Genomic DNA, 12076 nt, shown 5'->3' on the forward strand with positions numbered 1-12076 from the left:
ACCTTAATAATTGGATCCTAATCTAAAGTGTGACTGATTCTTAAAAAAATGTTCATTTTGTGGTCAGTGGAGGAAAAAAAATACAATTTTGGGTGAACTATCCCATTAACATCACTATTTTAAAATATTAAGCAAAGCTCATTATATCTTGCAGTGGATAAAAGCATTGAGAAAGGTTGAGAATGTCAAACTTGTCCATATGTGAAATGACATATCCAAAAATACTCCGCTATACAGTACAATGGTGTCCAGTTATGCCCCTATTAAGACAAACTTGACTTAAAGAGGTTTACACTAGCGCATGCTCATGCTTTATGAGTAATCTCTCTGGCGTAAAGCTCCATAAGGTTTGCAGAGCTCCGATTGTATGAGGACAGTTTATTCGGATGGACAGAGGAGAGGACAGCTTAGTCACAATGCGTTCCCTACAGTGCTGGAATATATTAGCTGCCATCTTCAGGGTGTTTGAAATAATTACTTACTGGGGCCATCTGACACTTTCGATAAATTAAATCACCCCCTTAAGTTTTAAAGGCAAATGCATATTGCAGCCATCACTAATGTCTGGCCTGTCCCAGTAAAGAGATAATTTGCTGTAACAATGTGTTAATGCTGCCTGGTAATCAGAAGCAGCAGTGCAGCACAGCTCACAGAACATTGTGCCAATAAAGAAAACTACACAAATGAATTCAAGAATTAGCGGCCGCACATGTCTCTTCACAATTAATAACTTCCACTCCATCAAGTGGTAATCTAATTATGAATTATGTATATGTCTGCCATGAATCATTTGTGCACTTTATTAGCTAAATTGGAAAATAGAATCTGGGCACATCATAAGGATTTAAATGAATGTTTTCTCCAATTTGGGAGGAGTTACTGACCTAACACAAACTGATTTTGAGTCACATTGTTAATGGTGATAAAACAAATGTAGCTGTGTTTTAATAATTAGCAAATGAAGCCTTGAGAGCTTTTCTTTTTCCTGTAATGACTCGATTTCTCCAAAAGATGTACCCGTGAAGCTCTAAATCATCTTCAGAGAGGATAGAGAAAATCTAAATGTGATCTGCAGTGCATACAGATGATTACAAATGTGAGCAGATGCTGTAAAATATGCGAAATAACAATGAATTATTACATACTAAAATTTGACTCAGTTGCGTTTACTATCTAGCTGTTTCAGACTTCCGTGAGAGTGATAATGAAGTGAGTTTATTTTTATTCCATTTGTCTCAGCAAACTTTTAAACATTGTCAACAGATCAGTCTAAAAATAAAGATATTCTGATTCTTTCCTTCATTTTATCATGTCTCTCACATCAGACACAAGCAATGGGGTAGAAGCCCTTACACGTCTGGAGTCTATTCACTGTAAAAATGAATACGCTTTATCTAATCAATAAAATTGCAATATTTTTAATTAAATCGAATCAAATTATTCCTTAAAAGTTAACCATTTAAAATGAGTAAAGTTTACACAAAAAATTCAACAAAAATATTTGAATAACAGACAGACGTCAAAGATTAATTAAGAACTCTTTATTTTATATTGCAAAAAATTGAAGACACCTGATGTTAACAAGCAGAATCACTGAAGGAGAAACCTAAAACAAAACACTGATCACCATAATGGTGACGTAAATTCCTTTTTTTTGTACGTTTTACTCATTTTAAATGGTTTTACTTTTAAAGAATTCATTTGAATAATTATTACTCAATTCTTCTGTTAAATTGAATTAATATTATTGCTTGTAATCTGTTGCCCCAATTTTAGTGATTAGATAAAGCACATTAATTTTTACAGTGTTATTTACATGGAAAGGTCATGCATTTCTATTTATTTTTATTTGTACTTTTTTAAGATCTGCTGTCAATGAAGTTATTTATTTTATTTTTTTATTTTTTTGCAGTAAAAAGCCTTTCTTTTCCCCCACTTTCTATGCATTTTTTTTGCAGTTTGGAATGTAAATGTGATTTTGTTCCTCATGTAAATAGACAAAGGAGTTTGTAATAATTATCAATGGCACGTTCCAAATAGCCGTTTTATAAACGATGTCAAAATGTAGCAACTGTACGCTGACATGGGGTTTGTGCATGTGACATAAAATAGGCATTAGTTTCAATGAATGATCCCTTTTCTTCATTGAGAGGAAGTTTTGAGTTCCAGATGTTTTCACAGAACAATGAACTCCTTTATCTCAAAAAAGTGATATTTGATTTCTCGTGAAGAAATTCTTGGATCATTAATAGTGATTTCCTGGATATTGTATTTCCTCAGTAGGTCATAAATATTACTCATCATCACTCCCTTAACTAATGGACCATTTGTCAACATGTTATGATGAAACCCTAGATGAAAAAACACACGGTGCTTCTTAAAACCGCATATTCTTAATGCCAAGAACTTAACTTTAGGAGACGAATTAAACAAACCGTTACATCATTGTTTTGCGGCTCTCAAACAACTTGCAAAGCTGGGATAGTTTTCACGCCATTTTGCTGCACTTAAAACCAGACGGTCCTAATGATTCCTCAGTAATCAAGTAAAAGTGTCAACCCAGAGGGCAGGAAGGCAGAAGGTTACAGCACTTTAATATCTCAAACACACACACACATACACATGCTGTTCTTCTAAAGAGAAGGCCTGACAATTACTGTTTCATGAGGACTCACAGCACCCCTTTCTCATTAGCTGTATTAAGAGACCATCGCTCCAGAGGGTAAAGAGAAATGTGATATTTCCCTTGTGTCTCCAACACTTTCCAGCATCCTGTCGTCACTCGGTGTTGGACTTTGTACAGTGAGAATTGTCATTCTGGATGAAATATAGAGCACTTGAGTTGAGTTGGGGGACCAATGCGCTCTTCAAAGGCCTGCAAACACTGAGAGTTTCACTGAAAGACGTGGACGGGAAGGTGCTATATCTGAGGCTTCAGCTGTCTGCAATAACTCTTGGATGATAGCTGCATGTGGCTCTCAGATGACTAACACACTCCGAGTAAATCGATACATTGACTCAATGAGTGATTCGAAAATTTGGTATTAATTGTTTGATGGTTTAAATCCAGCTTTGGCAGGTTGATGAAAGACATTAACAACCCTGTATATCTAAAAGCATAAATAGTCTTTATATGAGAGCCCAAATTCTAAACAAATTTAGCCTTGGCGTAATTCCCTTGCGCCATGGTTGTCATGAACTTGGCGGATGTGGTGATAAGTAATGAAAGTGATTTTTTTTTCTCTCTTTTGGAAGTGAAAGACACAATATTTCATAAGTCCAACCTCAAACGCTATATGTGAGCTGACATGGTCCTTTTTTTCTGCAAATAGGCCTAGGGTTATACACACAACAGTTGTTTTTTTAGCTTTAATTAATGTAATGAGAAGGGCAAAAATGGCAAGACCCCATTTAACGTTTCTTTAGATTTAATATGAAATGTGAGAACTGTGCTAAATGATGTGATGGGGGGAGGTGGGGTGTTGAGAAGGTTTTTCTAGAACGTAGATGATGAAACCTCACAACAATCAGAGAAATTCAGAGCTCTGTATTAGAATATATAAGCAGGTCTGGGCCAGGTTACATGTTTTCAATTCTGAGCCTCCTCCTCATGGCAGAACTCCCCAAAGATGGTGAATAATGACATGCTCTCATGTATTTGAATAATTCTATGTATAATGCACAACTGTAAAATGATGCATAGCTGCAATCACTGCTATAAATTGCCTTGAAGATTAGCGAGTCTAAGATCAAGAGAGTGAACAAAGCATGGCTTCGGCTGTCTGAAAATGCCAGCACCTCCTATTGTCACACGTGAGTAAATGTATCAGTTATTTATTAGACTGATTTTATTAGAGCAAAGTAGTTAATGAAATGTTTACGATCCCCATCAACAAGGTTCATTTGGAGTCATATAAATGTTTTTATTAAAAGCATATTTCTCCCCTGCAATGAAGCTAAAAACCATTAATGATGCTATACGTTGTAGAATTTTAAAGTGTTCATTTTTGATGATTCAAACAGCATTCATAAAAAAAAGATTAATCACAAGTTGCCTCACGTAATAGCATTTATCATCAAATTTACTGAAATATTTATTGAACCCTCAAATTAACACCAACATGTTTAAACATTAACATGTTTAAAATGTTTGTTTAATGGCATTTACTATCAATACTTTTATTGCCAATGCAAAAAATACTAATTATAGCAGTTCATCAATAGCAAACTGCAAATGATCAGACCGTTATTGTTTATCATTCAAAATTACAAACACGATTTTCATTTCAATTAACGTACAACAATAATAATTCCATAAAGCCATAATAATTAATGCCTCACGAGTTACGAGAAATAACTCCATATGTTTTCCCTGTCTCTGTCATCTGCTCTCCTGTTTAAAATATTTTGTATTTTAAGGTAAATCCTTTCATTCGGTGGCCATCTTGGTAATGCACTCGGACATCCATTGTCTGTTATACAAATACAGTTTGTGTACAATTGAATGAGTAAATTGGCCTACATAAATTTCAAAAACTACTTTTGTAACATTTTAGTCACATTTAGTTAAATTAGCAATGAAATCTGAAATGAATGGTATCAACATGGCATGGCGTCTAAAAGTTGTTACATAAAAGTTGAGTGACTAACTTTACAAAGTTTTCTACACACTTGCTTTACTCACTAATATTATATATTATGTTAGCTATATAACGGAACAGTGTTTCCGCCAATTTCAAATATACACACTCTTTCAGATATTATAACTCGTATATTATCTAGAAGTCTGAGTCTCCCACTTGTAATCACGACTTCGCTTGGTCATGTGCTGATAACTCGTAATTACAATATTTCCGACTCACTTTAAGTGCACATACGCTCAAATACTGCATAGTTCAGGTTGATCAATTAACATGCACAGTGTAGGCTACTTGTGTAACCGGTCCTACACAACCCTGTCCAAGAGGGATTCAAAATAGGGTCTCTCTATCTTTTGAGGCCGGGCAAGTGAGGTTGAAACCTTAAACCCACCTAAACCTTACCCTAAACCTTACTCCCATCCAGGTAACAGCACCAAATGAAACCAGTACTACTCCACCTGCTCCGAGCAGATTCGAACCAGCGTCTCCGGTGTGGGAGATGGGTGCAATAACGAGGACGCTAAAAACCGCAACCTCTAGCATCAGTCGCTAACACACCTCTTGAAACCAGGGGAGTGAGGTTTGCTCACTCTGGCCTACTGTCACGGTGTGGTTAGAAGAAATACGAATAGACAAAACCTCGTTTACTCACAAGAATATCATGCGAACAGGTACAGAACGGGTTGAAGGCTCACACACACCAAAAACAACGTAGAATGGACAAAGACTGAATGAACTGAAGGGAACTAATACAGACACTGATGAACAGGTGAAGACAGGTGAAACAGATGATGATAAACTAGACAGGTGCAACAAATGAAGACACGTGACACAAAGCCAGACAACTGTGACACGTACGTCCGTTACACGTGTACAATCTCAAGTTTCACATACAGACCGTGGCAGACTGGTGATTGCCTTTTTAATTTAGAAGGTGGAACTTACTTTGCTAGAGCCGTCATATCGAATATCTCAGCACGCAAATAGCTTGAGCATTAACGATAACCACAAGAAGGAAATTCATATTGTAGCCTTAGGAAGTGAAAAACAGATGCTGAATTATTTAATCACGCTATTTTTAGCTAATATTAATCGCAAAAAAACAAACAAACACATTGATTAGCTGTAATTGTAAAACAAAAAGTCCATCCTTATTATGTATGCACCATTCTATGCAATTTTAAAGTATTGATGTTAACAACGAATATTCCAACAAGAAGAAATACAGTTAAAATAGCGAGATGATAAAATTATTTAACTGAAAAAACAAAGTGTGGAATGTTGGACATTACATTCACTCAAATGTTGCCAGCTTTTCGTGGCATAAGGGTTACAAAACTAACCTTGTAAAACTCATATAATAGACTAGAGTACAGTCCAGTATATGTCTTTTGGAAAAAAAAAACATCTCTTGCATGGATACTTCTTGCCAAAAAAAGACAAATTTACAGCCCCACGGCTCTTAATTCAGTGTGTTGCCTTCTTGTGCATGAATGCATTTAAAGCTGGGGGATGAACATTTTTCTTTTTTTAAGATCATATTTTTCATTTAGCACTGACCTTCAGTTTCCCAGAAGACAGCAGTACAATTTACCCTGATTGTTACATTTAAAAGTTTTCACCCCCTGGCTCATAATGCATTGTTTGGCCTTCTTGAGCATCAGCGATTACATGAGTCTCTCAATTGTCCTCAGTGTGAAAATATTAACACAGTCTTATCACAAGAAGTCATATAACTGACGTCTTGGGACGTCTTTTGACCATACGTCAACATCCGCCTTTTTAGGGTGCCCTTAAACGTCGGTTACATGACGATCCCGGGCCGTCATACAACTGACGCTTTACCTTTAACGTTGGTTAGGTGACGGGGTAGGTTTAGGTCTGAGGTTTAAGGGTACCCTAAAAAGGTGGATGTTGACGTATGGTCACAAGACGTCCCAAGACGTCAGTTATATGAGACTGCGCTGAAAATATATGTATAGTGCGATAATTTTATGGGTAAGAGGTATAAATTCTTAATTCAGATTAAAATATTTGTTTATGAATTGATTAAAAGTAAATAAGTCAGCGGTTTATGAGGTCTTTGGTGGACTAAGATATCAACAGGGCTGATGCTTTGGGATTTAAAAGCACAACGAGCTCTCTGGACCCTGGAAATATGGACATTTTAAAGCTTTTTTTTTTTGTAGACTCTTGAATTGTATGTATTGCTGCAACATGTATAAAGAAAGTATTTGCTTTGGAGTGTGTTTTTGTCCTGACAGTGTTGTGATTGATGTATTTGTTCTCTCCGGGCCTGTCATTTTAACATATGGCACTGAGATGCCAATTGACAGTTCTCACTCAAAACGAATTCAAAACAAACATCCTGTCTCGGTACACATGGCGCACCCATGCTTTTATAAAATCACCAGGAAATGATTTAGGTTGTTTCTTTCATCATTTTCTACACTGATAGAAAACTGGACATGATTTATTTAGGTTATCGACACAGTGCTTCAAGTTGACCTAACTTAATGTACAGCATACCTTTTAATGCTGTGAACAATTATGATTTTCTGCTCATCATGACCAAACACTTGTCAGATAGTGACAGCCTCAACTTGCCCCTCGTCCAGGGATGTCTCTTCCTTCTAGAGGGCTGAGAGAAGGAGAACTGGGAGCCACCACAAATTCAGACAGGAAGCCTGTCAAGCAGAAGCTGTCAGACAATGCTTTCTGATGCCATCTTCTCATCAGCAGGGCTGTCAGTCTCGTAGACTCTACTCAGCTCTGAGGAGAACTAACATGGGGAAAGAGAGGAAACCAGCGCATCCCCCCATATGGAGCAGGAAACAACAGACTGGCTCTCTACAGCCTGTACTGAGGGTTTGGATAGATGTCAGTGATCCAGTTGTCTATTTACACACTGTCTATTTTCAACCCAGTTTTTGTTTTTGGACAACAGGACAATGAGGAGTGTCACACATGGACATCTACACTTAAACACATAAGCTGTGATGTAAAAAGGGGTAACTTGCCACTATTACTTTAAGGAGCTGTTTTTGATAGGCATTACTTTTATTTTTTAATATACGTTTTTGTAACCTAATGTATTAAGGTGGATTCAGTGATGCTGAATAATATTTTTTTACTTGGAGCTCCGTTTTCTGAATAACATTTTTTTCTGTATATTTGTCAAACTTTATATGCAAGTTTATCATGTTTGAAATAAACATGGTTATTTAGCATTTTAATCCAGTTTTGTTGTTCTTTTTGTTTTAACATTTAAAAAAAGACACTCAAATGCATATGGACATAATGTCAGCATCTAAAATTCAAAAACATTTATGAATAATTTACCATTCAAAAGATTTGGGTCGATAATTTATTCAAAAGAAGTCTCTTATGCACACCAAAGCAGCATTTATTTGATCATAAATGCAGTAAAATAGTAATATTATTACCTTTTAAAAAGACTGATTTCTATTTTAATATATTTTAAATTATTTCTGTATTTTCAGCATCCTTATATACTCCAGTTGCCAGTGTCACGCATGATCCTTCAGAAATCATTCTAATATACTGATTTGATGCTCAAGAAACATTTCTTATTATTATCAAGGTTGAAAACAGTTGTGCTGCTTAATTTTGGTGAAAAATGCTGTGAATTTTTTCAGGATTCTTTGACAAATAGTGTTCAAAAAGAAACTGAAATCTTTTATAACATTATAAATGTCATTTCAATAAATTAATGTATTCCTTTTAATAAGAAAAAAAAATGTACTTTTTTTAATGGTGGTGTATTTTATATTTCTATTTGAAATGAATTTCTTTTGTATACAGTAATTATATTTTAAGCCCCTAACCCACCCCTATCCTAAACCATACCGCATCTTAAAAAATTTTCAAAGCACATTTTACTTATAAATATCTATGATTACTAATGAAATTCACACCGTGTGCATGTCTACAAGCGTATCGTTTTCTCAGCTGTCTATTTCGATAGTAGACTTTGGCTGCGGATATGAACCCACCCTTAAGCTTTATGCTCAGCATACTTGCGAATCTGTTGTTGTTGTGTTTCCTTTTGTTCATAGGCGGAGTGCTCCAAGTGCCAAGATCTTGTTTGTGCTTTGCAGAGCTGCGCTCGCCCTTGCTTGTCTATCTAGGAAACATATGGCCCCCCATATGTGGAGATGTCATGGGGGCCTTTCAAAGCAATCATCTTCCTTTTGGAGTCTGCAGCCGACTACGAATCCCGACTCCAAGTTCGCCATCCCCTTATTTGCCTGCCGTGCAGACGCTAGACGCTAGCCTCTCGCACGCACACGCAACCCAATTTGCAACTTTCATCTGATAACACCTCTCTGAGCGAGAGATGAACTAGTCCTCAGAGCATGTTTAAGAGCGTTTTACAGAGAGTGAACCATAAAACACAATAAACGGTAAATTGGTGCAAACAAATCTGAATTGTAATAACCTGAGGGTAAAATATGCAACTGCAGATGGAGTACTTGCCACAACGCACAGCCTCGGGCCCGCAGGGGGCTGCGGCGAAGATAGTAATATAGTCTTATAAACATACTACAAGAATCGTGCGGCTAGTTTTATTTCCTCTCTCTGGGTTGTTAAGTGCTCAGGTAATATATTGCTTTCATAAGAGCATGCAAGCTGTATTTCCCTTTCGAAAATATGTCTCAATCCTTTGGGCAGTGTGATTAAGAATAAAATAGCGGCTGCATTACCTCCAAATAAATTCAGGTAATGACATAAGCAAGAAAGGTTGAGCGGTGGAATTTGGTGGAGTCGTGGAGCGGCTGAAAGAGGGGATGTGCGGCACAGACATCCATTACCGGCGGAGCGTCCCCCTGGCACGCGGGGTAATGTATTACCGTTGGATTACTCTAATATCTGTCTGATGTATGTTTGCTGAGAAAGCAAGAGCCCATGGGTAGGCGCTGAATGACAGAACAGCTGCAGGAAGCCCGGCTCTTGAAGTCGCCGGCCTCCCCCTTTCCTGTCGCTGCGGCCAGAGAAAACCAAGTGCGAGGCGGATGTATCGGGCCAGAGGCGGCGGGTCCCTCGGAGCTCCTGGGACTCGCTACAGCCGGCAGGCCGAGGAGCTGATAAGTCAGCCAGCCATTCGTCAGCCCAAATGAAGGCAGTAAAGTTGACTAGTGAGAATGCGGCTCAGCCTGGGGTTGGCAGACTGTTCCTCAGAGGAGCGCTGCTGTGACACTAACCCTCATAAACACATACTGTATTTGCCCCCCTCTGACATGCGAGCACAAATATTTATTTTTCTTGATTCTTTCAAGGAGCACAAAAGAAAAATCACTCCTCTCTTTCTCTCTCTCCTCGGCTCATGGCAAAATAATCAATGCTCTCCCAAGCGGGCTCGGCTGTGCAGGAACGCATATACGCGCGTCACTCCGGAGCTTGACTAAAAGATAATAAGCCAGGAACGGTCCTGTGTTTTACAGCTATCAAGACTCATCCCATTTGACATGCATTGTGGTGTTTACAAAGTCCCAGTAAAACCTCTAGCTATATACTCTTAACAGCGCGTGCAGAAAAACACAAGTTCTGAGGGGCGTTCAGAGAGAGAAAATCCAGCCGCGTTCTTATGTGTGTCCCATTTCTTATTCACAGCGCTATTCTCGGTGTTAACACCTGTCAGCTGACTGACTTCTTGTTCCCCGTGGCTTATGAAAAAATCATGCCGATGGAGTTCAGAGTCAACAGTCCCATCAATATAAATTCACCATGGTCTTCATGGAACATTAGGCGGAATCCGGTATCCTTACAAAGGCCTCTTTGCTGCGGATGTGAATGGTGGAATTGAAAAAAAAAAAATCATGAAAGTGTCCCTTTGAAGAATATTTTCACTCATGTGTTCTTCTAAATAGGCCATAAAACGTTTATTTCAGAGCACTGCCTTTCACAAGTCCTGCGTCACTGTATAGTATAAATGTAACATATCAATCCACATTTGTGCCACGAGTCATTCAATGCCTTTTCTCATGGTTTCTAGTTTTACCTACAGTACATTAAAATCATCTTTCAAATAGGGAAGGGAAGAAATGAAACTAGCACTAGCACTAGCATCACTAAACAGAAAAGTAAGATAATGTCTTTTTCCAAAGAAAGCTTTCTCCTCTATCAGCCATTGGTGGAACAAACAGATTACGACTCAAATTTAGCAGTTGGGCTGTTTTTTCAAGGTTCACACGGATGATTAGCATTTATGCTAAAAGAAAGCATTCTCCAGCTAAAGACCTGCTTCAGAGTTACAGTACACTTTTTGGGACAATTAATCTAAAAATGGCATATTTATAACGGATTCTTACACATTAGATATGGTGGCCATTAGATAAGTTGTTTTCATGACTAAACACCTTAAGTTGTAGGAACAAATTCTCAATTCCTGACCACAATATCAAACGCACTTAGCAGTCACATCACTACTGACAATAGTGGACAAATTTTGCCTCTGAAAAATTTCAATGTGACCACACCTTTATTAACTTTGTTAGACATTTAATTTATTTGTTTCTTTGTTTTATTTCAATCTTGGCATCGTTGTATCTAATTTGTTCCCTAAATTAGTAAAATCTTATCCACAAATTAGGGAATGAATTACAAATTCTTTACGAATTCAAAGTTCTTGCAAATACTTTGTTTTTAAACAATTTACCACTTTTTTTTACAAAATAGCCCATCTAAAGATACAAAATCTTCAACCCGTGTTCACGAGAGCGACACGGCACATGCATGTTGCGTTGGCGTGTGAGCACACATTGTTCCGATTTTGTTCAGATTTCGTAAATAAAGTGGTAAATTGAGTTTTTTTTTCTTTTTGGACTCGTGTTCCTTCAGAAAATTTAGGTTAATCTGCTGGAGTCACGTGGATTACGTTAATAATGTCTTTACTACCTTTCTGGGGCTTGAAAGTGGTAGTTGCATAGTCTGTCAATGGAGGGACAGAAAGCTCTCAGATTTCACAAAAAAAAAATTTATTTGTGTTCCTAAGATGAACGAAAGTCTGATTTGTAACGACATAAGGCGAGTGAGTAAATTATGACAGAATTTTTGGGTGAACTAACCCTTTTAAAAAAATCATCTACTTCAGCTTTAACAAAAGGACACATAAAGATGATGGATATGATCGCGAATAGCCGTTTCTAGCTGGTAATCAAGTAGATCAAATCATATGGCAATCTCTCTGAAGCAGGAACTCGCCAGACAAGTGCAAGCATGACATGACAAAGACCTGCAGCCATGCTTCCTCTGAGTCTTCAGACATACTTCACCATAGCGACATGTTGGCATTCCTGCTCCGTTTGAGATAACTCAACAAGGCTATCGGTTGCTCTAGACGGAGAACAACTGAGGAATAGAAAACCGACATCCCATGAGTTTGGACGTTGTTAAGCACACGGTTGGCAATCGTT

The sequence above is a fragment of the Pimephales promelas genome, chromosome 11 (assembly GCF_988280905.1).
Source record: "Pimephales promelas chromosome 11, fPimPro1.hap1.1, whole genome shotgun sequence".
In the NCBI taxonomy this organism is placed as follows: Eukaryota; Metazoa; Chordata; class Actinopteri; order Cypriniformes; family Leuciscidae; genus Pimephales; species Pimephales promelas.